Raw genomic sequence first — 24,419 nt, 5'->3', positions numbered from 1 at the left:
GAGGAGTATATTCGGGAGAATTTAGAAAAGGGATTCATCAGGAGGTCTTCTTCTCCGGCCGGGGCTGGGTTCTTTTTCATTAAGAAGAAGGATGGCACGCTGAGACCTTGTATCGATTACCGAGGCTTGAATAAAATAACTGTCAGAAATGCCTATCCTATCCCACTGATTACCGAGTTATTTGATCGTCTTAAGGGCTCCAAAATCTTCACCAAGTTAGATCTCAGAGGGGCTTACAATTTGGTGAGAATCCAGCAAGGTCACGAGTGGATGACGGCATTCAATACCCGGTATGGCCATTACGAATACACTGTTATGCCATTTGGACTATGCAATGCTCCTGCAGTATTTCAAGATTTGATTAATGAGGTACTTAGGGAGTTTCAGCATGATTGTGTTATTGTTTACCTGGACGACATACTAATACACTCTAAGGAGATTGAGACTCACCATAGACAGGTCAGAAAGGTATTACACAAGCTGCTGCAACATGGTCTATATTGCAAATTGGAGAAGTGCAGTTTTGATCAGTCTCAGGTAGACTTTCTTGGATACGTGATTTCTGGGGAGGGTTTTAAAATGGATCCTGTAAAACTTCAATCTATTTTAGACTGGCCCTTGCCCAAAGGACTCAAGGCTATCCAAAGGTTTATTGGTTTTTCCAACTACTATAGGCGCTTCATTAAAGGATACTCCTCTATCATTGCGCCTATTACCAATATGACCAAACAAGGGGCTGATACTAAGTTCTGGTCTAAGGAAGCTCTGGGTGCTTTCAAGACTCTCAAGGAACTTTTTGCCTCGGCTCCCATTCTAGTCCATCCTGATACGACTCTGCCTTTCTTGCTCGAGGTCGATGCCTCTGAGACAGCAGTTGGGGCTGTTCTGTCTCAAAGGTTAGGGGTGGATAAACCGTTACACCCTTGTGGTTTCTTCTCTAAGAAATTTTCTGGGCCTGAGAGCAGATATGACATCGGGGAAAGGGAACTGTTAGCAGTCATTAAAGCCTTAAAGGAGTGGAGACATTTGTTGGAGGGGACCCTACACCCTATTACGATTTTGACGGACCACAAAAACTTGTCCTATATTGGGGAGGCTAAGCGCTTATCCTCTAGACAAGCTCGTTGGTCCTTATTCCTGACTCACTTCAATTATGTACTGACTTACAGACCTGGTTCTAAAAACTCTAAAGCCGATGCATTATCTCGCCAATATGAACCTTCTACTGTACCTGAACCAGTTCTTTCTTCTATAGTTCCGAAATGCAATATCATTGCTAATACGAATCTCAGGATTCATTCTCCATTACTGGCCGAGATCATTAAGTTGCAACATCTAGCACCTAAACAGACTCCTGCGGGCCGTCATTTCGTTCCTCCTGCTCTTCAACTGGAACTTTTACAGTGTTTACATAATAGCAAGATGGCGGGACATCCTGGTATTCGCAAAACTTACGCGTTGATCTCTAAGGACTTCTGGTGGCCTGCTTTACGGAGGGATATTGAGGAGTTCATCGCTGCATGTGAAGTTTGTACTAAAACCAAACAACCCCATACGCTTCCATGTGGATTCCTGCAACCCTTGGAGGTTCCAGAAAAACCATGGTCCTGTTTGGCCATGGACTTTATTGTCGATCTACCCATCTCTAAAAGACAGACTGTTATCCTCACCGTGGTTGACAGGTTTACTAAGATGGCACACTTCATTCCCCTGCCTAAACTCCCGTCTTCTCCTGAATTGGCAGAGATATTCGCTAAGGAGATTTTTCGCCTACATGGGATACCCTCTCAAATTGTATCGGACAGAGGCTCCCAATTTGTTTCCCGCTTTTGGAGGTCCTTCTGCTCTCAACTTGGTATTAAATTAAACTTTTCTTCTGCCTATCATCCTCAGTCTAACGGAGCTGCTGAACGTACCAACCAGAAAATTGAACAATATTTACGATGCTTTGTTTCTGAACACCAGGATGATTGGGTCGGTTTGATTCCTTGGGCGGAGTTTGCACACAACAATCTCGTTTGCGATTCTACTCATTCAAGCCCCTTCTTCATGAATTATGGTTTTCATCCGTCTATTCTTCCTTCGGATTCCCCTTCCCAGGGGGTGCCGTCGGTTGATGTTCATGTTGCCAATTTGAGGAAGTTGTGGGATCAAACTCGACAAATCCTTGTGCACAACTCTATGTTGGTCAAGAAACACGCTGATAAACGTAGAAGGGCGGCTCCGGTCTTTGTTCCAGGTGATAGGGTATGGCTGAGCACGAGGAACATCCGTTTAAAAGTGCCCTCCATGAAGTTCGCTCCTCGTTATATTGGACCCTACAGGGTGCTGACCCGTATCAATCCAGTTGCGTATCGTTTAGCTCTTCCTAATACCTTACGCATCCCGAACTCGTTTCACGTTTCATTGCTGAAACCACTCATATGTAACAGATTTTCCTCCACAATAGCCCCTCCTCGCCCCGTTCAGGTGGAGGGTCAGGAGGAGTATGAGGTTAACTCTATTATTGATTCTCGAATCTCCCGGGGGAGAGTACAATATCTGGTTGATTGGAAGGGATATGGTCCTGAGGAGAGGAGTTGGGTACCTCAGGAGGATGTTCATGCTCCCCGTCTCCGCAGGGCGTATCACTCTCGCTTCCCATCTCGTCCCGGTTCATTCCGCCCGGTGGGCGTATCTGAGAGGGGGGGTACTGTCAGGGTACCTGTGGTCTCTACCTCCGAAAGAGGTAGAGACTTAGCTGTTCCTCCATCCAGACGGTCTGATGGCTCCCTTCCCCGCGGTCTATCCGGTCATGCTAGGCCGGCCGCGAGGGAGTGACTGCCTTTTACAGCATCTAGGCAGGAAGTAGTCATCAGGACACTCCCCCGGAACAACCTGTCAGTCAATGGCTGCAGGACCAATCAGGACGCCTTGGAGGCGTGGTTACTGCTCTGAACAGGGTATTTAACAGAGCTTCTTTCATTAGCTCATTGCCCTGTCGTGGTTCTAGCTTGTTCTAGTCACTCAGTGCTTGTGTATTCTATTATCCCTTTTGGTTTTGACCCGGCTTGTTTACCTTACTCTGCTTATCTCTGTTACCCTTGATTCGGCTTGTCTCTCGCTTACCTGTCTTCTGTTACCCTCGACCTCGGCTTGTCTTTGACCATTCTATACTGTACTACTTACGTTAGTCCGGCCATTCTAAGGTCCGGTATACGTATCTGGCTACTGTTTGTACTCTGCGTGTTGGATCCCTGTCCCGATCCTGACACAGACACATAAACACTCAGTCACTCACAGACACACACTAAGTCACCCACAGACACACACACACACACACTCTGTCACTCACAGACACATAAACACTCAGTCACTCACAGACACACACTAAGTCACCCTCAGACACACACACACGCACTCTCTGTCACTCACAGACACACACACACTCAGTCACTCACAGAGACACACTCTGTCACTCACAGACACACACACACTCTGTCACTCACAGACACACACACTGTCACTCACAGACACACAGTCACAGACACAAACACTCACTGACACAGACACAAACACTCACACACTCACAGACACACACACTGTCACTCACAGACACATAAACACTCAGTCACTCACAGACACACACTAAGTCACCCACAGACACACACACACACACTCTGTCACTCACAGACACATAAACACTCAGTCACTCACAGACACACACTAAGTCACCCTCAGAGACACACACACACACACACACACACACACACACTCTCTGTAACTCACAGACACACACACACTCAGTCACTCACAGCTACACATCACATACATTCACTAATTATTATTTTATAAATAAGCATTTTCCACCCAGCCTCCCTACCTGGAGAGCTGGTGTGGCTGCTGGGAGGCGTGCGGCAGTGGTATGATCAGAGGCGTCCAGGGAGCTCTGATCTTTCTGCTCTGCTCCCTCGCAGGCTGTCTACTGATGCTGGGAACCGGAATATTCCAGCTCCCGCGGCATCAGCAAACAGCGAGCGAGCAGAGCGGGGAGATTAGAGCTCCCTCGCCGCCTCTGATCACACCACTGCTGCACACCACGCCGGGAGTCCAGAAAGTGAGAGCTTTCCTCCTGCCGGTCACTGAAATCCTGCGCCCCCGGAGCCGGTGCGCCCTAAGGCGGCCACCTGTGCCGCCTTATGGATGCGCCGACCCTGCAGGTACACATGCAGTGTTGGAGCTGGAATGCTAGGATGTACTTGTGTGCAGTGTTAGTGTTGGAATGTAGTACTGTATTTGTGTGCAATGTTAGCATTGAAATGCTGGGATGTATGCATTGCCACACACAACTAGATACACACACAGCCAAATACACACACACACACACACACACACACACAGATAAAGCTAGATTCATACACAGCAAGATTCACAAACTGACACACACATAACTAGATACACACAGCCAGATACACACACTGACACACACAGTGCCAAATGCACACACAGCCAGATACACACAGTCATATAAACACACACATACACAGCCATATACACACAAAGCCAGATATGCACACACAGATAGATACACACACACACACACACAATAAAATACACACACACAGCCAGATACACACAAACAGCCAGATACACACAAACACACAGCCAGATACACACAGATACACACATTGACTCAGACCCAGGCACACACACATATACCAATTTACATATTTTACCCACCCTCTTGTCTCCTTACCTTTTGGTTACAGAAGGGTGGCTTCCCTGGGGTCCAGTGGGAGCTGGATTGGCAAGGCTGATGGAAGTCTGACTTTCTTAGTCCCTCTCCTCCTCCTGTGTGTGCCTCCTCCACCTCCTCCGCCCCTGTGGCACTGTGTTACTTGGGAGGAAATTATCTCACCTCACTTCCTCCCAGCAAGCAACATGACAGGGGCCCGGTCCGGTCCGCAGTAATTAAATCAGGTGCTGCTTCCCATGGGGTTTGATCGCGGGCAGGGGGCCCACGGGGCAGCTGCTTTGGGCCCCCTAGGAATAACTGGGTCCGGGGCAGCTGCCCCATTGCCCTACGCTAAAGATGGCCCTGAGGTAAACTAAATAATTGCTGGGTCAGAATACCAGAAATACATAAAGTCAAATACAAGTCAAGTTTAATATCAAAATATATCAAGAGAGACTTACCATAAGCACTATGTTTCAAGGCAGAAACCACGATATGGCAAGGAATAAGGGCCCAAATTAGCATTATATAGACTTACAATGTTTGTAATTGGACCACTTCAATTTAAGGGTGGGCATGACGTCACAGCATTTCAATTTATAAAAGACGCGCCATTCAAATAGGAAGCTTCTAATATTATGCAGGGAAGAAAAGAACTAAGAGGATTTTGGCCCGCATGAACCAGCAAAGGGAGCTGTTTGCCAGGCTGAATGTAAAGTATGAATATTTCACCCGGCAAGAGGAGCAGCACATGAACCAGGAGCAGGTACGTAATCATCATTACATGTAACTTCACCTGACACGTCACCTGCCAGGTGAGTCATACACTAACAATTCACCTTGCTGATTTAAACTTAAAGGCAAAATCTCTAAACGTAATTTAGTTTTTTTTGTTTGTGATCACTGCACTTTTTAATGTTGTTTGGTTCATAAATGGTGGAGTAAAATCTGAATTTTATAGATCTGGAAAATATGATTTATAGGTTTGACGAAGTTTCTGAAAAAAAAACTTTGAAAAATGTAACCTCTTGGAAAAATAATGTAGATCTGTTTGTATTGAGGACAATTCTGGGATTTTATACAAAATAAGTAGTAACCTCTTCTGTAAAGTGAATAGTATAAAGTCGTTTAACTCTTTACATAATGAATAACCACATTCAATGTATTATGATTTCACCCTTTTTTTCGTTTTCTGGTTTGCTATCATGTATAGGCACAAGGTCTTCCAGTGACATCTATGGATCAGCTTGAGTATTGCCATGTATTTTGTAACAAAGCTGCTTTAATTATTGTTCCTATTTTGGAATGCTCTTTTAATAGTTGTAAGTCTCACAATTAGCAGAACACACTTTTTTTTTAGATGGCAGTGTTTGCTGTGAATTGCTGTCCTATTATTGCTAGAGTTGATTAAACCTACTATACTTCATTGCACTCTGTTGAATGCAATTGAACCGTTCAAATGTAGCACTGAAGAACTTAATTGGTGAGTGTATTACTTCATTATGTGTCATTATGGCAATGTGCCACTCATACATAATAGAGGAAGTGGAGGTGCTATTTTTGACATTCTGGAGTTGCACAGTAGAGATTTCGACAAACAAACCTCTAATTAGAAATATAAAATAAGCTGATAGGTTAAACACTTAAAGAAACATGCTACGGGTGCTAAACAGTGATATGTTTTATTGTTTGTGTCATTTTAGCTGTAAAAAAAAAAAATTCAACACTTCCTCCTGTATCTCAACTTTCTTATGATAAAATTTTTCCGTCATACTGGCTCTTGAGCAGAGGTATGTGATCTTAAAGATCCATGACCCCACCTTTTCTTTTCCCTCCTTTTAAGAGTTGCAATGGTTTATGGAAGTTGTAAATCAGCTAACATGCCATAAGTTTAAAAAAAAAAAAAAATGCTAACTCTTGCTCTGAGCAGAAAGCAAACAGAGTCCGAGGCCAATAGGCTGCATAAGCAATGCAACAATATTTGGGCAATATTAATCTTGGGGATACTTGGGGATATTGAGGCTTCAAGTCCTCTTTCTAACCCTTCTATAACATTAACATAATTATAAATGTATCCATCAGCAACAACATCTTCAACTAAACAAACATTGCAAACAAATGCAGCCAAAAATACTTAGCAGCTTAATTTTTAGACAAGATAGCACACGTGATCAGTGAACGGTGATATTGTTTTTGGACCAATGTGTGTATATCTGAAAATGTATAACAGTAAGAATTTTAATGACATCATATCATTTGCTCGTCAGACACAATATTTAAGTACCGTAACTGTGTTCTAGAGCCAGACTAATGCGTCTTGAAGTATTTACAAATGGATGGGAAAATGCAATGGAGAACTTAGCAATAACATTTCAACCACTTTTTTTTTTTTTACAGAAGCATTGAAACAGGAGAGAGTAGCCACCCAGTAAAGTATGTTGTTTATATGATTTGTGGGGTACTATACAAAATATGAAGTTGTAAAGTATTTGCTTTGCTATGCAAATTGCAAGTAATAAACACAATAAATCAACTGATAAATATCCACATATTACTGTAATAGGATGTCTTTGTTATGGACTAAGAAAAGGTTCCATAGATGAACAAAATAGGTTGTAACACATTAAAGTGATATTGTAATGGCAGTTTTCAAGAGGAAGCAAAAATTTGCTTTTTATTCCCTACTTTATCACTCTTACTTTCCTCCCCTCCTCTTCTTCTTCCCTTCACCAGCCAAGACTGGGCGCATGGGCTCTCAGCCAGCAACATGGTCCACCACAGGCTTCTCATATGGCTGCCATGATGTCATGATGGGCTATCAGTTGTGCCCATGGGGTAACCCTTTAATAGTTTCTCTTTTGGAGAAGAAAAATTACCCATTATAATATCTGATGGAGTTTCCATGGGCAGAACTCTGGCCTCAAATAATATTGTTTTTCAAATTATTTTATATTTTTGGATAAACTTTTAAAATGGGGGGGGGGGGTATTTATTTGTATATATGCATTGATATAACAGATATGCAATGTCCCAACAGCAATAGCAAGGCAATAGGGGAAGACAAATCATAACAATTACAAGGCATTCGAGATGACTGCACAATGTTTTGAAAGTAGTGTAAGGTACAAGGTAGGCATAAGCTTGCCATCTATGTAAGTAAGTAAGTAGCATTGACATGGTGATAGTTATCATAGAGTATGTTGTGAAACATGCATCTAAAACTGAGATATAATCATAAAAAACATGATTAAAGGACAAGCAAATATTAACATTGGAGATAACAGGAGGATTTCCCCAGGAGGCCCAAGCTGGATAAAAGCAGAGCAAGGTAAATGATAAGCTATGGAAAAAATGGCAGTGACACAGGTAGAACGCCACTTAAGCAATGTCGAGAGGGTACGGTAAATGGCCACAATCCCTTCCTACATCATCCTGGATGCTCAAGTCAACCTATCCCGACAAGGGGTATTAAATAGTCCTGCAACAATTAAATATAATGCAGGCCTCCAAGCCTTGATGTGAAATGGTGGGTCAAGCAATATGGCATGATTGGGGTTCCCCCCAATACCTCAGATAAGTTAAGAGTCCCAGAGCTAGATCACAGTCGTACACTCTGTCTTGTTGTCTGCTGTTGTTGCTCATCGCCATTTTGGAGCCTTGCTCCCTGCCGAAGCCCTTGACTTCTGCTCAGTGGCGGATCCAGAGCCTGATCTCGGGAGGGGCACTTGTAGATTATTTAACCCCTTAAGGACCAAACTTCTGGAATAAAAGGGAATCATGACATGTCACACATGTCATGTGTCCTTAAATAAATAATCCAGGCACAATAACCACTACAGCTCAGTGTAGTAAATATGGCGCCAGTAGTGCCAGGTTCCCATCCCAGAGTAAGTAGTCAAACCGTTTAAGAACAGTTTGACAACTTACCTGGGGTCTGCTGGGATATAGGGCATAGGAGCAGTGGTATGTGTTAGGGGTAAGGTGTGTGTGAAAGGTGCAGTGTGTGTGAGGGGTGAAGTGTATGCATGAGGGCAGCAGTGTATGTCAGGGTTGCAGTGTGTGTGTTAGGGGGCAGTGTATGTGTGGGGCAGTGTGTGTGTGAGAGAGCTGCAGTGTATGTGTGTGTGTATGTGAGGGTGGCAGTGGCTCAAACTATGGAACTGAAAATGGACACTTTATTGCGCGAACACCGCTGAGCCGCCAGCCTCCTTACCTCTGCATTCGGTAATGGAACCGACTGGCTGTTCATTCGGTAGTTTGACCGTATGAACAGCCTCACCCCAGATAGCCATGCCATGGAGCCTATTCGTGTAACGAAAGACTATGGGAAAGACTTTGGCTCCATGGCGATTGAACTGTATGTATGTGATCTGAGCGCCATTCGGTAATAATGTGCGCTCAGATCTAAGCTATCTAGGGATATGTAGAATGTATATGTTTTATGTGCTAAATGTATCAGTATGTAATTTTAAGTCTTTTATTGTCTTTTCGTCTGCCATGTGTGTAATGGAGTTTTGCCTCTGTCCTTGGAGATAATTGGATTACTTCTCAATTATCTCCAAGGCAGAGAGGAGGGATTGCAATGCATTGTGGGATTGTTTAAAGGTGTATGTCTGTGATTGGTCAGTGTCCTATATGTTTCCCAGTTTCCCATATGGTCCCACCAGGTGGAGACCTGCATAAAAGCCGGGCAGTTAGCCCCAGTAAACCAGATTCTGCTTGACCCTCAAACCGAAGTGTCGTCTCGTATTTGGGGGAACTGGATTGTATGCTGATTGCCAGGAGTGTAAGCGGATTGTATGCTTTTCCTGTTCAGCTATTCCAATGTTCGTGTGTTTACAGTTCGGGAGATTGGGGAATTCAAGTGTGTGCAGTTCGGGAGTTGGAAGATTCGTGTAGTTTGCAGTTCGGGAGATTGGTGCTTGCAGTAGCTGCTTGTCTGTATGGAAGGGGAATATCGCCTAAACGTTTTTTAACCTCTGGTGAGCGAAACGGTCCGTTACAGCAGGTAAAAAACTTAAAGCAAAACTGTTAGATGAAATGGATTAGTTCCAGAATCTGAAAACAGGTCAGTGGTTTTATAGAAAAAAATATCTCTGAATCAAAACTTATTCATGCAGAAATGACCCACATGTTAAAGTGTTACTCCAAATGCCATGACCACTGCAATTGTTTTAAGAGGTCATTGTGCAAGGATCCTGTATGAACAGTGTTAATTTAGGGCATATACCAAATTAATTTGCAGAATTTGACATATGACTTCTGCAGCTTTTTGGCATTAGAGGAGGCTTAGTGTCTGCTAGAAGAAAGATAAAAGGCAAATCATTGTAAAATGCGTTGCCCCCATACTGGAAAACACCACCAGAGTCCTTCTGGCATCATAACCACTAAAGCAGGTTCTGAAAGGTTCAGAGTAGCCCTACAGTTCCATACTTAGATTAAATGAAACCAAGAAATGCATCTATTTACAGCGACCTACATATCATGTCATTTTACCACTTCAAAATGAGTTTACATAATTACAATTCATTTCCTGTTCCAAATGCATAATAAAGTAGCACATAATTAAACCCTTAATAAATATGACACGCCCTAAACTATATGCAAATGCCTAAATTAGAATGATATGCAGTGATTACTAGTGATGTGCTATTAAAAACAAATGTATATTATACACCGTTTACTATGTATAAACATAAAGAAATAATACAAAGCAGTTTTATATACTCTCATTGGTGAGATAAGTACTTTGTTAGAGACATGAACAGCGAAACAGTCAATTACCTGGCTACAAATTATTTATGCAAAGCATGTTAACATGGTCAGGATATTCAGTTGTTTTAAATGTAGATAATATTGCCCATAGCATCCACTAATCAGTATATTGTAATAGCATAATTTTATCTTCATGGGCTATATATTTATAAATCATATTTTTATACCTTTGAGCACTGAATCTGAAACAGGGGTAGGTTGACCAAAAAGGGAGCATGTCAGCATGTGTGCTATCCAGCACCACTCAAGTCTGCCAATGCACAGATATCAACAGCATACCATTTTCTTACTGCAACTGAAAACAATTTGAAAAATGTCAACTATGCATTCCCAAATTCTACTAGGATGGCAAAGCATGTCCTTCTAAGTAGGAAGAGTCCTGTAGATATTAAAAAAAAATCTTTATGAGTCAAAGTGAGAGGAACATAATGACAAACATACAACAAATTTTTCTCAACATTCTCCTCCGAGAAGTCCTCTTTCTCACTCTTCTATATCATAAACATAATTTTAAAGTGGTCATTTATCCATCAGCAACACCATCTTCAACCATACACACATTGCAAACAAATACTCAGCAGCTTGATTTTTAAGCAAAATAACACCCAGTGATCTGAAAACAAGTGACCAGGTTTTTTATAATAAAAGTATATTATTTTTTAACTTATGTGTATAGGACTAAAAATGTTTAACATTAAGATTTTTTCTGATGCCATACAATTTGCTCGCTAGGCAACTTAATACGTTATATAATTTGTTCTGCCGCTTTGTTCTAGAATGTAATTAGAATTTACCCACCACCAGGGCCGCCACCAGAAATTTTGGGGCCCCTAACTCAGCTCAGGGTCTGGGCCCCCTGGGGCCCGCCTCCAATCCTGCCCACAGGGTCCGCGTCCAAAGCCCGCCCACAGGAATACACACACAGACACAAACACACACACTGATACAAAAGGACACAGATATACACACACAGATACATACTAACAGACACACATACTGAAACAGACATACACGCATATAGGCATACATACTGACACACACATACTGAGACATACACAAATATACAGACACACAGCCATACATAGTGACAGACAGACACATACTAACATACATACAGACACACATGTATGAGGACATACAGACACCGACATACATACATACATACATACACACAGACATACATTCATAATGAGATACAGACATACATACATTCATACTGGCATACATACATACATACAGACATACATGCATACAGACACTGACATCCATACATACATACACAGACATACATTCATAATGGCATACAGACATACATACATACATGCAAATATACAGACATACTGACATACATGCATACCGACATTCATAAGTTCATAATGACATGCAGACATACATTCATACTGACATACATACATAATGACATGCAGACATACATTGATACTGTCATACATACATATAGACATACATGCATACATTCATAATGACATACAGACATACTGACAGACATACATACATACATACATTCATTCAGACATACATGCCTACATTCATACAGACATACATGCATACAGACACTGACATCTATACACACATACATACACAGACATACATTCATAATGGCATACAGACATACATACATTCATACTTACATACATGCATATATACAGACATACTGACATACATACATACATACATACTGACATACATGCATACTGACATCCATACACACAGACATACGTTCATAATGACATGCAGACATACATTCATACTGACATACATAATGACATGCAGACATACATTGATACTGGCATACATACATTTAGACATACATGCATACATTCATAATGACATACAGACATACTGACAGACAGACATACATACATTCATACACACAAACATTCATACAGACATACATGCATACAGACACTGACATCCATACACACATACATACATACACAAACATACATTCATAATGACATACATACAGACGTACACACACACAGCTCATTTTTCAGCCACCCTCCTGTTTCTTACCTTTTCTTTGCAGTCGGGAGGCTGAGGCTGATAGGAGTGACCACTTCCTCCCAGCAGCACTTGCTGCAGCTGCGTTTCTTTTTTTTTTTTTAAAGGGGCCCGGTCTCGCTATAAAACGGCCACAGCGCTGACCGGGCCCCTGAAGATATAGGGCCCATCGGGTGGCCCTAAGTGCATGGGCCACCCGATAGGCCCCATCAGCGTTCAGGCCCCGGTGCAACTGCACCGGCAGCAGTTCCGCCGCTACACGTGGGGCCCGGGCGGCCGTCATGGTTGTCACCCTCTGATGGCAGCCCTGCCCACCACTGTAACATGTTAAAAGAGCTAAACTGGCTATTGCTAGAATCCCGACGCACTCTTCATCTTTCCAGCCTTGTGCATAAGAGCATTTCTGGGAAGCTTCCACCCTACCTGAGTAGAATGCTCTCTCCGGCTGTTCACACCTCCTATAACCTCCGATCCAGTACTAGCATGATATTTAGAATACAACAATACAAAAATAAAGTGGCTCGATCCTCCTTTTTCTACAGAGCACTGCAATTATGGAATAACCTCAGGGACACAGTCAAATCTTCATTTAATCTAAAATCTTTTAAGAGATCTATGGCAATATACCTCAGCACAGAATGCACCAGTCATGATTGAATACATTTATTACCTGTTATGTATTAAATGTATATATGTGTGTGTGTATATATATATAGTTTGTATATTGTATTTTTGTAATATTGTACCCTATTGTAACAATGCAGTGTTTTGTGGACAAAGACCCAGGACATACTGGAAAACGAGAGAAATCTCAATGTATCCATCCTGGTAAAATGTTTTATAAATAAAATAAATAAATAAAATAACATTTAAGTAGCCGTGTTCTAGAACCAGAATAATGTGTCTAGGAGTACTTGAAATGGACATAGAATGTCATGGTATTTTGGTGTGAATAAGGAAAAATCCTTGCTTGCACAAGGAGATCAAGGTATCATTGGCACATATAGTTTCCCTTTATTAGCTAGTGGCAAATATAATGGACCCAATTGACCAATTAGATTTGACAAACTGTCCAAAATGAGCACTTTCATATTCCATTCAAATAGCATGGCTGAACTTCCACATATGGCATGTCCCTGTAATGGGAGCTGAGGATGGGATCAATGACACACACAGTGGTGCTGAGGAATGAGAAACAGGCACACAGAGGGGCTGGGGAAGGGGACAATGACACACACAGTGGGGCTGGGGAAGGGGACTGTCACGGTTGCCATTACCCTTATGCTCAGGAAAAAAGATAACCACAAAGTGAGGGTCCAAAAAGCTGTATTAACAGGCGTTAGAGTGGCTAGATTTAATGTATTACATGAGAGAACCAAAGTCAGGAATAGCTGAGGTCAGGAATACAGAGATACAAATACATGAAAAACAAGCCAGGTAAGGATAACAGAATAACACAAGTCAATACACAAGCTAGGTCAGGATAACATAAATACACAGGTCAATATACAAGCCTGGTCAGGATACCAGAGTTTAACGGAGTCAAAACGAAGCCAAGGTCAATAACAGGAAATCACAAGAAAGTCACATAATCACTAAACATGTTACTAAACAGAAACCATGATAAGGCAATGAGCAAGGGCCTAAACATGCTTTAAATAGGTTCACATGTGTTCTTATTGGTCCACATCATCTTTGCGACTCCAAACAGCATAGGGTTGCCCAGAATATGTTGTCCCTTTAAGCAGTTTGCAGGATTGAAGGTAAGTCTACTCTATTCCCTTTTCAGGCCACATGGAATGAGGACATTTCTGCTTGTGCTGCCGAAAGATGGAAGCGGCACCAGCGCCAGGTGCAGGTAAATCTGTGACAGGTGCACAGAGACACTCAGAGGGGCTGGGGAAGGGACAATGACACACACAAAGGGACTGGGGAAGAGGAGAAATTGTCAGGTAGAGAAACACAAAAAGAGACTGGGGAGAGATAAAAAAGGCTCTGGTGAGAGACACAAGAAGAGACTGGGAGAGATACTCAGAAAAGAGACACAAAATATGGGGGAGATGAAGATACACAAAGGAGTTTGGGGAGAAAAAGACACTCAAAGGAGCTAGGGAGAAGAGATAACCAGATGCGGTGGGCAAGAGAAAGAGATTCACAAATGAGCTTGGGGGAAGAAACACAGGGACTGGCGAAGGGGAAAAAGAAATACACAAGGAGTCGAGGAAGAAAGAGACACACAAAGGGGCTGGGGGGAGAATTATATAAACAAAGCAATTTTTGTTTTGGCGGGTTGCAAGTAGCTGGTCTTGCCTAGGGCACAAAATAGTCTAGCACCGGCCCTGACCCTAGCACCTAACCCTAATAGTGAGGGATGGGCAATAAATCTAAAACCTGTAAAATAAAATAAAAATACTTACCATCAGAAATCTTCTAATTCTTCAGTTCTTCATCCTTAAAAGAGGCCATATCAAAATCCAGAATCAACGCCACTAATTAAAATAAAAAAGAAGGCTGATCACAAAAGAAACCCCACGGTAATATACCAAAACCATAATGCAATAAAAATGTATCTATCTCCACCCATAGAGGGCTCGATGCATAATGAGCTGTGATGGTGGTGAAAGCCTTTTTATAGGCTTTCCCATGCTATGTCAGCTTCATAAAGAATGGTAAAATTTGACACGCTTTGCAATATGACCGAGAGTGCTCTGATTGGTTGGCTAGTAAGTCAAGCCTCTGGAGAAGTGCAACTTTGGAAATATTCCTCCACCTGTCGCATGGCAAGTGGGGGTATATGGAGGTATGGTACCTCTATTATAATAATATGGAGGTTTTATTAACCACCATAAGTCTTTTATTTATTTAATTGTTTAATGTTTTTATGTGGTGGTGGCTGGCTAGCAAGTGCAAACAGTTTTTCAAATTATGATTCACTAGCAAAGAGCAAGTGAATGATAATTTGCGAAAGTGTATTCTGCTGGTGCATTCGGTTCATCTTCACTTGTTAAATAATGCCGGACAGGCCAAACTGTAAGTCTCTATTCACAATTCCCAGCAGTATTTCTGTGCCTCTTCACCCCCACAGTCAAGCTCCACTCCATCCTCAAATAGCTGACCTTGGTAACAGAAATATGTTGGAAAATGGCAACTTCCCCTCACAGTGCTCCCGCCACCTTCTGTGCCAGATAGGCTTCAAATACTAAGCAGCCCATGTATAAAAATAATCTTGTATGTTTGTATGTGTGTGCGTCAGTCAGCTTGTCTGTAGTGAGTATGTGTGTGCAGAGGCATAACTAGAAACCACAGAGTCTCGGTTCGACGATTCATCTACCTCCTACCCCCCAGGTCCCCGCTTCCCCCCACACATTCAGACAAACAGATAGACATGCAGACACATACATACAGACACACACACATACACACAGAGACCCATACATACAGACATACATACAGACACGTGTAGAGACACACACATACACTCATATACACACTCAGACATATACACACATACACTCACAGACACACGCACTCACAGACACACACACTCAGACACACATACACTTACTAACACATACACTTACAGACACACACACTCACAGACACAAACACACTCACAGACACAAACACACTCACAGACACAAACACACTCACAGACACACACATACACTCAGACACACACACTCACAAACACATACACACACACTCAGACACACATACACTTACAGACACACACATACACACAGACAAACGCATACACACACACTAACATACACACTCAGACACACACACACACACACATACACACACACACACACTTACAGACACACACACATACATTTAGACACACACACTAACAGACAAACACACACACTACAATCACATACACACACACTTACAGACACATACACACTCAGACACACACACTAACAGACAAACACATACACACACACACTGACAGACACATACACACTCAGACACACACACACAGACAAACACATACACACACTTACAGACAAATACACACTCTAACACACTCACAGACAAACACATACACTTACATACACATACACATTCAGACACACACATACACTTACAGACACACACAAATTATTAATATTAAATGTCCACCCAGCCTCCCTACTTGTAGAGCTGGCATGGATCTGTCCCTGGGGTCCAGTGGGGCAGCGGGCGGCATAGTTCCTGTCAGACACCGTGAGGAAGCTGTGTTCTCTCTGATCTGCTCCATCGCTACTGTTGCAGGGAGCTGGAATATAACGTTATATTCTGGCTCCCGGCATCAGCAAACGTGAGGGAACAGAGCAGAGAGAACATAGCTCCCTCGCTGCATCTGACAGGAACTCTGCAGCCCGCGGGAGGGGGGGTCCATTAGGTGGCCACCTCTTGGGCCCCCCTATGACAGGGGGAGCACGGAGGGGGCAGCATCTAGGTGGCCCACGGTCGCAGGGGTCGTGGCTGCGGCTGTACCCCTGCAGTGAGGAGCCCGGTCACAGCTGCGACCAGTGGTGTATCCTGGTTTTGTGCTGCCCTAGGCAGGACAAAACTCGGGCGCCCCCCCCATCCCCACCCAACCCTTCCACGCGCCACCCCCACCCAACCCTTCCACCCTGCCACGCATTCTAAATACACACACACACACACGCACTGACAGAAACACATACTCACTAACAGACACTCATTCACTAACAGGCAAACACACTCACACTCACTAACAGACACACACTAACAGACAGGCACACACTGACAGACACACACACACACACACACACACTTACAGACAGACACACACTAAGAGACAAACAGACACTAAGAGACAGACACTAAGAGACAGACTAACAGACAGACACACACACTAAGAGACAGACACACACACTAAGAGACACACACATTAGCAGACAAATACACTCACTCACATTAACACTCACTTTTTTTATTTAATTTATTTAACAACCCCCCCCAGCCTCCTTACCTTTAGGAATGCTGGGGATTCTCCCTCTTCCTGGGGCTGTCGGTCATGCCGGATGGGCTGGCTGTTAGGCGCCGGCGGCACTGGCGAGGGAGCACTTTCCCCTGAGCTCTCTGCTCAGCTCCCTCGCGCGCCGCCCGCAGAGTGAGGCTGGGAGGCGGAGCCAGAATATGACGTCATATTTCGGCTCCCAGCCTCACTCTGCGGGCGGCGCGCGAGGGAGCTGAGCAGAGAGCTCAGGGGAAAGTGCTCCCTCGCCAGTGCCGCCCGCGCCTAACAGCCAGCCCATCCGGCATGTCTGTTAGCCGCAAGGCTAACAAGACATTTGCCCTGGGCGTTTGGGGGCGGCTTTTTTTTGCCGCCCCCTGGAAAATGCCGCCCAAGGCAAATGCCTTGTTTGCCTCGCGGCTAATACACCCCTGGCTGCGACCCCTGCGACCGTGGTAGGTACACCACTGTGTGTGTGTGTGGGTGTGTGTGTGCCAGTGAGTTTGTCTGCAGTAAGCATCGGTGTGTCAGTGAACTTGTCTTTAGTGAGCATCGGTGTATGTCAGTAAGATGGTGGTTTTAACACTATAGGGTCAGGAATACATGTTTGTGTCTTTAGTTATTACTCAAACTGATATTTTACCCCTTTGGTTATTATAGCAATATTTGGCAACTTTTTTCTCTTGTAAAAATAGAGGCCTATTGAGCAAGTCTGGACATTTGTATATTAAGCAATAACTTAATTTTCTCAGAGAATTTGCTGGCTCTCTTTCTATGAAGTCAAGCCCTCTTATCTTAAGTTTATTTACCCTATTGATCTGAGAACCAGTGTAAGCATAAATCTTTAAATATGTTCTCTTCTAACATTTGAACAGCCTTGAATGCGGTTTGAAAATAAATACGATTAATAATGGAGCTATTAGCAATACATTTTACAGAAGGGTCAAAGAACACATGACTATTAAGACTTATTCGGAATATAATAAGATATATGATATTATTAATCTCACTGAATATTTCCAATAATTTTACTTCATATTATTGTGCCGTAGTATTAATGGTATCTGTAACTGCTAAGCTAACAGTTAGTTGAAGTGCTCTCAGTAGTGTTGGAGTCAACAGTGGGAATAAAGTTATTGACCCACTTGTTCCCCTAAAAGCAGTGGCGGCTCAAGATTTTGCAAGGCCATAGGCAAACTTCAACCATTAGGGCCCCACTCACACCATTAGTTAAAAAAGGGGGTTTGCCTTGTGTATAAGGAGCTTATAGTTATATATCCAGCTAGTCTCTTTGTTCATCATGCAGAGGCTTGCATTGTTGCAGCTCTCTGCACAACTGTGTTGTGAGCTCTCTGACTGCAAGCAAAATTGTTTTGCAATAAACAAATTTAATTTGTAATTATACCAATAGTTACTATGTGATTGTGGGGTATAGTTGCATAGCCTAGCAGTTGTGCATACATATGTACTGGTGTGAAAAGGTTATTGGAAACAAAAATGAAACCAAAGTCTTTTTTACCAAATAATAAAGTTATAGATAAGAAAACAGTGTTAGACATTTCTCCCACATATTCTATAATCCTTTTACATATATATGATCATATATGTGTTTTCAATGTTTTGTATATGTATGTACTTAATATATATTTCGCTTGCCACTTTACCTTTGCATTGCCCATACCATACCACCTTCACATTTCATACACACACACACGAATACATGCGTACATATACACACTATTGCGCAGGCATATACACCTACACAATGTACATACACACGTATACACACACACACTGATGCACAGAGGCACATACTTTGACGAATATAAACATACAGTCACAATGCGTATTTGTCTGGCTATATGTATTTCTGAGTGTGTCTGGCATTGTCTGTGCCTGAGAGTGTGTACATGACAGTGAGTTTCCTTGTATGTTAATGTAAGTTTCTGTGAGCTTGTGAATGTTTGTTTCTGGGACTGTATTTGTGTGGGTAACTGCTCGCGGTGTTTGCTGTATATGGGGGGCTTCATGTGGTCTTTGTGCAATGTGTTTATGGCGAAGCTATTTTTCATGACTGTGTGTGTATGGTGAATGTGACTGAGACAGGGTGAGTAAAGGGGTTACTGTGGTAATGTAAAACGGTGAGTGTAGGTAGAGTGAGTGGGTTGAGTGTGAGTGAGGGGGTGAGGATTAGAGGCGTTCAAGTGACAGGGTGAATGTGGTAGGGTTGGGGGAGAGAGTGTGATAGGATTGGGGGGCTATTTGACAGGGTGTGTGGCAGGGTAAAGGGTGACAAAGTGATAGAGTATGAGTTTGACAGGGCTGGGAGGTGAGTGACAGTGTGAGAGAAGGTGAGTGTGACAGGATTAAAAGGAAGTTAATGTGATAGGGTGATTGTGGCAGAGTGAGAGGAGGTGAGTGTCGTATGGTTGGAGAGGTGAGTGTGACAGCATTAGGAGCAGGGGTCAAGTCCTGGGGAATAAAGTGTGGGAACTCACTCGAGTTCCCCCGTCACCCCACCACCAGAAAAAAAAATAACTTGCATGCATATATAAACACGTACACACACACTCAGGTGCACACATACACTCACAGACACACACACACACACTCACAGACAGACACACATACTCACAGACACACACGTACACACACACATACATACATACATACACTCACATACACTCACAGACACACACTCCCAGACACACACACACAAACACACCCAGACACATACACACACACAAACACCCCCAGACACATACACACACACACACTCCCAGACACACACACACACACACACATCCACTCAAAGACACACACACACACAGACACATACACACACTCACAGACACATACACACACTCACAGACACACACACACACACTCACAGACACACACACACATACACACTCCCAGACACATACACAAACACACACACATACACTCACCGACACATACACACACACACTCACAGACACATACACACACTCACAGACACACACACTCCCAGACACATACACACACACACTCCCAGACACATACACACACACACACACTCACAGACACACACACATACACACTCACAGACACACACACTACCAGACACAGACACATACACTCACAGACACATACACACACACTCACAGACATACACACATACACTCACAGACACACACACATACACACAGACACACTCCCAGAAACATACACAGACACACACACATACACTCACAGACACATACACACACACTCACAGACATACACTCACAGACACACACACATACACACAGACACACTCCCAGACACATACACAGACACACACACATACACTCACAGACACATACACACACTCACACACACATACATACATTCACAGACACACACACTCACATACACAAAAATAATTTGTATATTTTGTTTTAAATTTAAAAATGTCCACCCAGTCTCCCTACCTGGAGAGCTGGCATGGACCTGTCCCTGGGGTCCAGTGGGGCTTCAGTGCGGCCGGCTCTTGTCTCTCTCTGTCAGACGCGGCGAGGGAGCTGTGTCCTCTCTGCTCCCTCTCGCCGCGCGGGCTGTCTGCTGATGCCGGGAGCCGGAAATTACGTCAAATTCCGGCTCCCAGCATCAGCAAACGGCGCGGCGAAAGGGAGCAGAGAGGACACAGCTCCCTCGCCGCGTCTGACAGAGAGAGACAAGAGCCGACCGGGGGGTCCTTCAGGTGGCCATTAGGCCACCTCTTGGGCCCCCCCATGACAGGGGGAACACGGGGGCATTTGGGGGCGGCATTTTTTGCCGCCCCCTGAGTGCCTGCAGGACCATAAACGGGAACGGCGTTCCTGCACTAAAAAAAGTGCAGGAACGCCGTTCCCGCGCGTTCCTGCAGGACTCGAGCCCTGATTAGGAGGGGTTAATGTGAGTGTGGCAGGGTGAAGGTGGTGACAATATGTGTTGGGTGACAGTGTGTGTTGGGGTAACAGAGTGTGTGTGTGTGATGATTGTGTGTGTGTGTGTGTAAGGAGGTGACAGTGTGAAAGGGTTGTGGAGGGGATGACAGTATATGTGAAAGGGGGTGAAAGTGTGTGTGGAGGGGTGTTGACAGTTTGTGTTGGATGACAGGGTTTGTGAAGGGGTGATAGTGTGGAGGGGGGTGACAGTGTGTGTTGGGGTGACAGTGTGTGTGAATGTGGGACAGTGTGGAAGGGGGGCATCAGTGTGTGAGGAAGGGGTGACAGTGTGTGTGGAGGGGCTGACAGTGTATGTGGAGGGTGGTGACAGTGTGTGTGAAGGAGGATGAACTTGTTTGTGGAGGGGGTGACCCTGTGTGGAGGGGGCATCAAAGAAGAAAAACACAGGCAGCACTCCAAGATATAGAAGGTGAATTTATTTGTGGTTTCAACACCTCACCAAAATAAGTGCGACGTTTCGGCTCCTAAGAGCCTTAATCATGTGGTGTAAGTTTGTGAGGAGAGGTGACAGAGTGTGTGTTGGAGTGACAGTGTGTGTGTTGGGGGTGACAGTGTGTGAAGGGGAATAACAGTGTGTGGAGCGGGTGACAGTTTGTGTGGAGGGGGTAACTGTTTGGAGGGGGTATGACAGTGTGTGGAGGGGATATGACAGTGTGCTTTGAGTGGGGTGACAGTTAGTGTGGAGGGGGTGACAGTGTGTATGTAGGGGGGTGGTGACAGTGTGTGGAAAAACAGTAAAATGCCCTTTTTTTCTGGTGGCCAGTGTTCTCTCTCCCTGGTGGTTCAGTGGGTCAGCCATCCGGTCTACTGCTCCACCGGGTGCAGAGCTGCAGACCATGTGTTAGGTGTCTTGCAAGCTCCTGTCAGAGTGTTGGCTGTAGCGGAGCTGCAATATTAAATCCCAAGATCTCCGCTGGTATAGAAGGTAATCCAAAGTAAAGCGCTGGAAAAGAAGGCAATATCCCAAATCCCCCAGTAACCGGACGAAACACAGTTCAGGGAGTCAACTGACAATTTTATTCACGGCTCCAGGAGTTAACTGACAATTTTATTCACGGCTGTTAGGCTATGCATGCTCTCTATTCTAAAACCCACAAATACATTTTTGCACCAGGTTAACACAGCTATTTCAGACAACCTTTACATTTTCTGCAATATGACCTAAAGTGGCTAGGTTTGCCACAATGCTCCCCCAGAACCAAGCCAGCATACACAGTCTGATCCCAACGGATCGGCTTGGGGATGTCCGGAGTACTACCCATACAAATAGGGTTGCAGCTTTTTAAGGGCCCACCCCACGCTGATCTCTAGGACACGGCTGAAGGTCCAGGTGAACAAAGCCTGGAAGTAGGTATGCTAATGTTTTCCCGTGCCCGTCTGGGCGATACCAATAAGGTCTGTTCCCTGCAGTATAACTGGCCACGCTACCTGAGCCTCTGAATGATTGGATGGAGCCGTGGTGTAGGCCACCTGTCGAGTAACAACAGGGTATGCTTCTTGGACGGTGGGTTGGGAAACAAAGGCGGATGTGAGCTCCCCCAAGTCGTTGCCCAAGATCACATCAGCTGGCAAATCCTGCATAATCCCCACCTCCACATTCCCATGCCCCACTCCCCAATCCAAATGTACCTTGGCAGTGGGGACTTTGTAAATTGCTCCCCCTGCCACTCGTACGGCCACACAGTCCCCAGTGAGATTGTTCTTTGGAACCAGATGATTATGGACCAGTCAAGGTGGAACCAGAGTCACGTAATCCTTGTATACTCTTTCCCTCCATGTGTACCACCTGGCGGTGCCCCTGTCGGTTGTCTGAGGTGGCTTGTATGGGGTTCACTTCGTGCAGGGTTCCCAGGGGTTCTTCTACGGATATGGCTGTGGTGTGTGGGACAAAGGGTTCTTTTTGGTAACAGTGTACCGCAGCTCGGTTATGGGGTGGGAGCCCCTGGTTATGCCAGGTTGGTCGGTTCCTGTTCCGTCGGCAATCTCTTTGAATATGTCCTTGCTGGTTGCAGGTATAGCAGTGGGTTGGCGGTCGTGTATTGTACCTGGGAGGGTACGAGTTGTTGCTTACCCCTGGTCGTGGATGGGCCGAAGTGGTCACTGCTGGAAGAGGGGCGGTAGATCCATAAGCGGACCGGTGTTGCCTGTTGTCTGTGACTTGTACTGACATCACATCGTGTAGTATCCCCAGGGGCTCTTCGGTCTGATTAAAAAGTATCTCCTGGGTTGCTGGCTCCGCTTGGTAGTGGTGGGCGGCTGCTCTTGGTGCTGGATTCTGCCGTACCTGGCTCCATGCTTGGCGCCTCCGGTTCTGGGTACACTCTCTCGCCATGTGGCCCCATTGTTTGTACGTATGGCACTGTATATTCGCTCTGCCATTATACCTGGAGGGTGGAGTGTGCCCCCCCGGGGTTGTCCGGAATGGGTTTGCTGTAGATGCAGTAGGGGAAGCTGTATGAGGTTGAGCGGTGGGTCGAGGGTACCCTCGGTTGAGGTTACCGTGATGCCTTCTGGCATCATAGTGCTGGTCTGCTAATCTTGCAGCTTATGTTAGGGTGAGGGGTTTTCTATCTCTCACCCATTCCTGTGCCTCTGGGGACAGACCATTGAAAAACTGTTCTAACAGCAGCAATTGTTGTAACTCCTCCATGGTGGTTGCTTGACTGGCTTGTCCACCCCTGGGAGGCTTGGTCCAGTTTGTGGGCCCACTCTGCGTTGGAATCTTTCTCTGGTTTGCGCAACCCTCGAAACTTGCGCTGGTATGCCTCTGGGGTAATGGCATATCTTTCCAGTATAGCCTGTTTTACCCGGGCATAATCTTTACTGTCCTCCCTGGGTACAGACCGATAGGCTGCGGCTGCCCGACCTGACAGTTTGCCTGCCAGTAAAGGTACCCAAACTGCCTGCTCCAAATCATGCAGGTCACATAGCCTCTCAAAGTCTTGTAGATACCCATCAATCTCGT

At 44.5% G+C, this 24,419-nt stretch overlaps 1 long non-coding RNA gene across 1 annotated transcript in view; it reads left to right on the top strand.

Moving 5' to 3' along the window:
* Window positions 1-8,607: 8,607 nt before the first annotated feature.
* The window catches only part of LOC134612681 (uncharacterized), a 645,290-nt gene continuing 629,478 nt past the window's right edge, over window positions 8,608-24,419 (top strand). Inside the window, exons 1-2 of the long non-coding RNA XR_010090948.1 lie at window positions 8,608-8,690; window positions 8,745-8,790. This is a non-coding gene — a long non-coding RNA (uncharacterized LOC134612681). The remainder of the gene's footprint in view (window positions 8,691-8,744; window positions 8,791-24,419) is intronic.

This window comes from Pelobates fuscus, chromosome 5 (genome assembly GCF_036172605.1).
Source record: "Pelobates fuscus isolate aPelFus1 chromosome 5, aPelFus1.pri, whole genome shotgun sequence".
Classification (NCBI taxonomy): domain Eukaryota; kingdom Metazoa; phylum Chordata; class Amphibia; order Anura; family Pelobatidae; genus Pelobates; species Pelobates fuscus.
The sequence above is the reverse complement of the archived record's forward strand: the minus strand, read 5'-3'. Positions and strand labels throughout refer to the sequence as shown.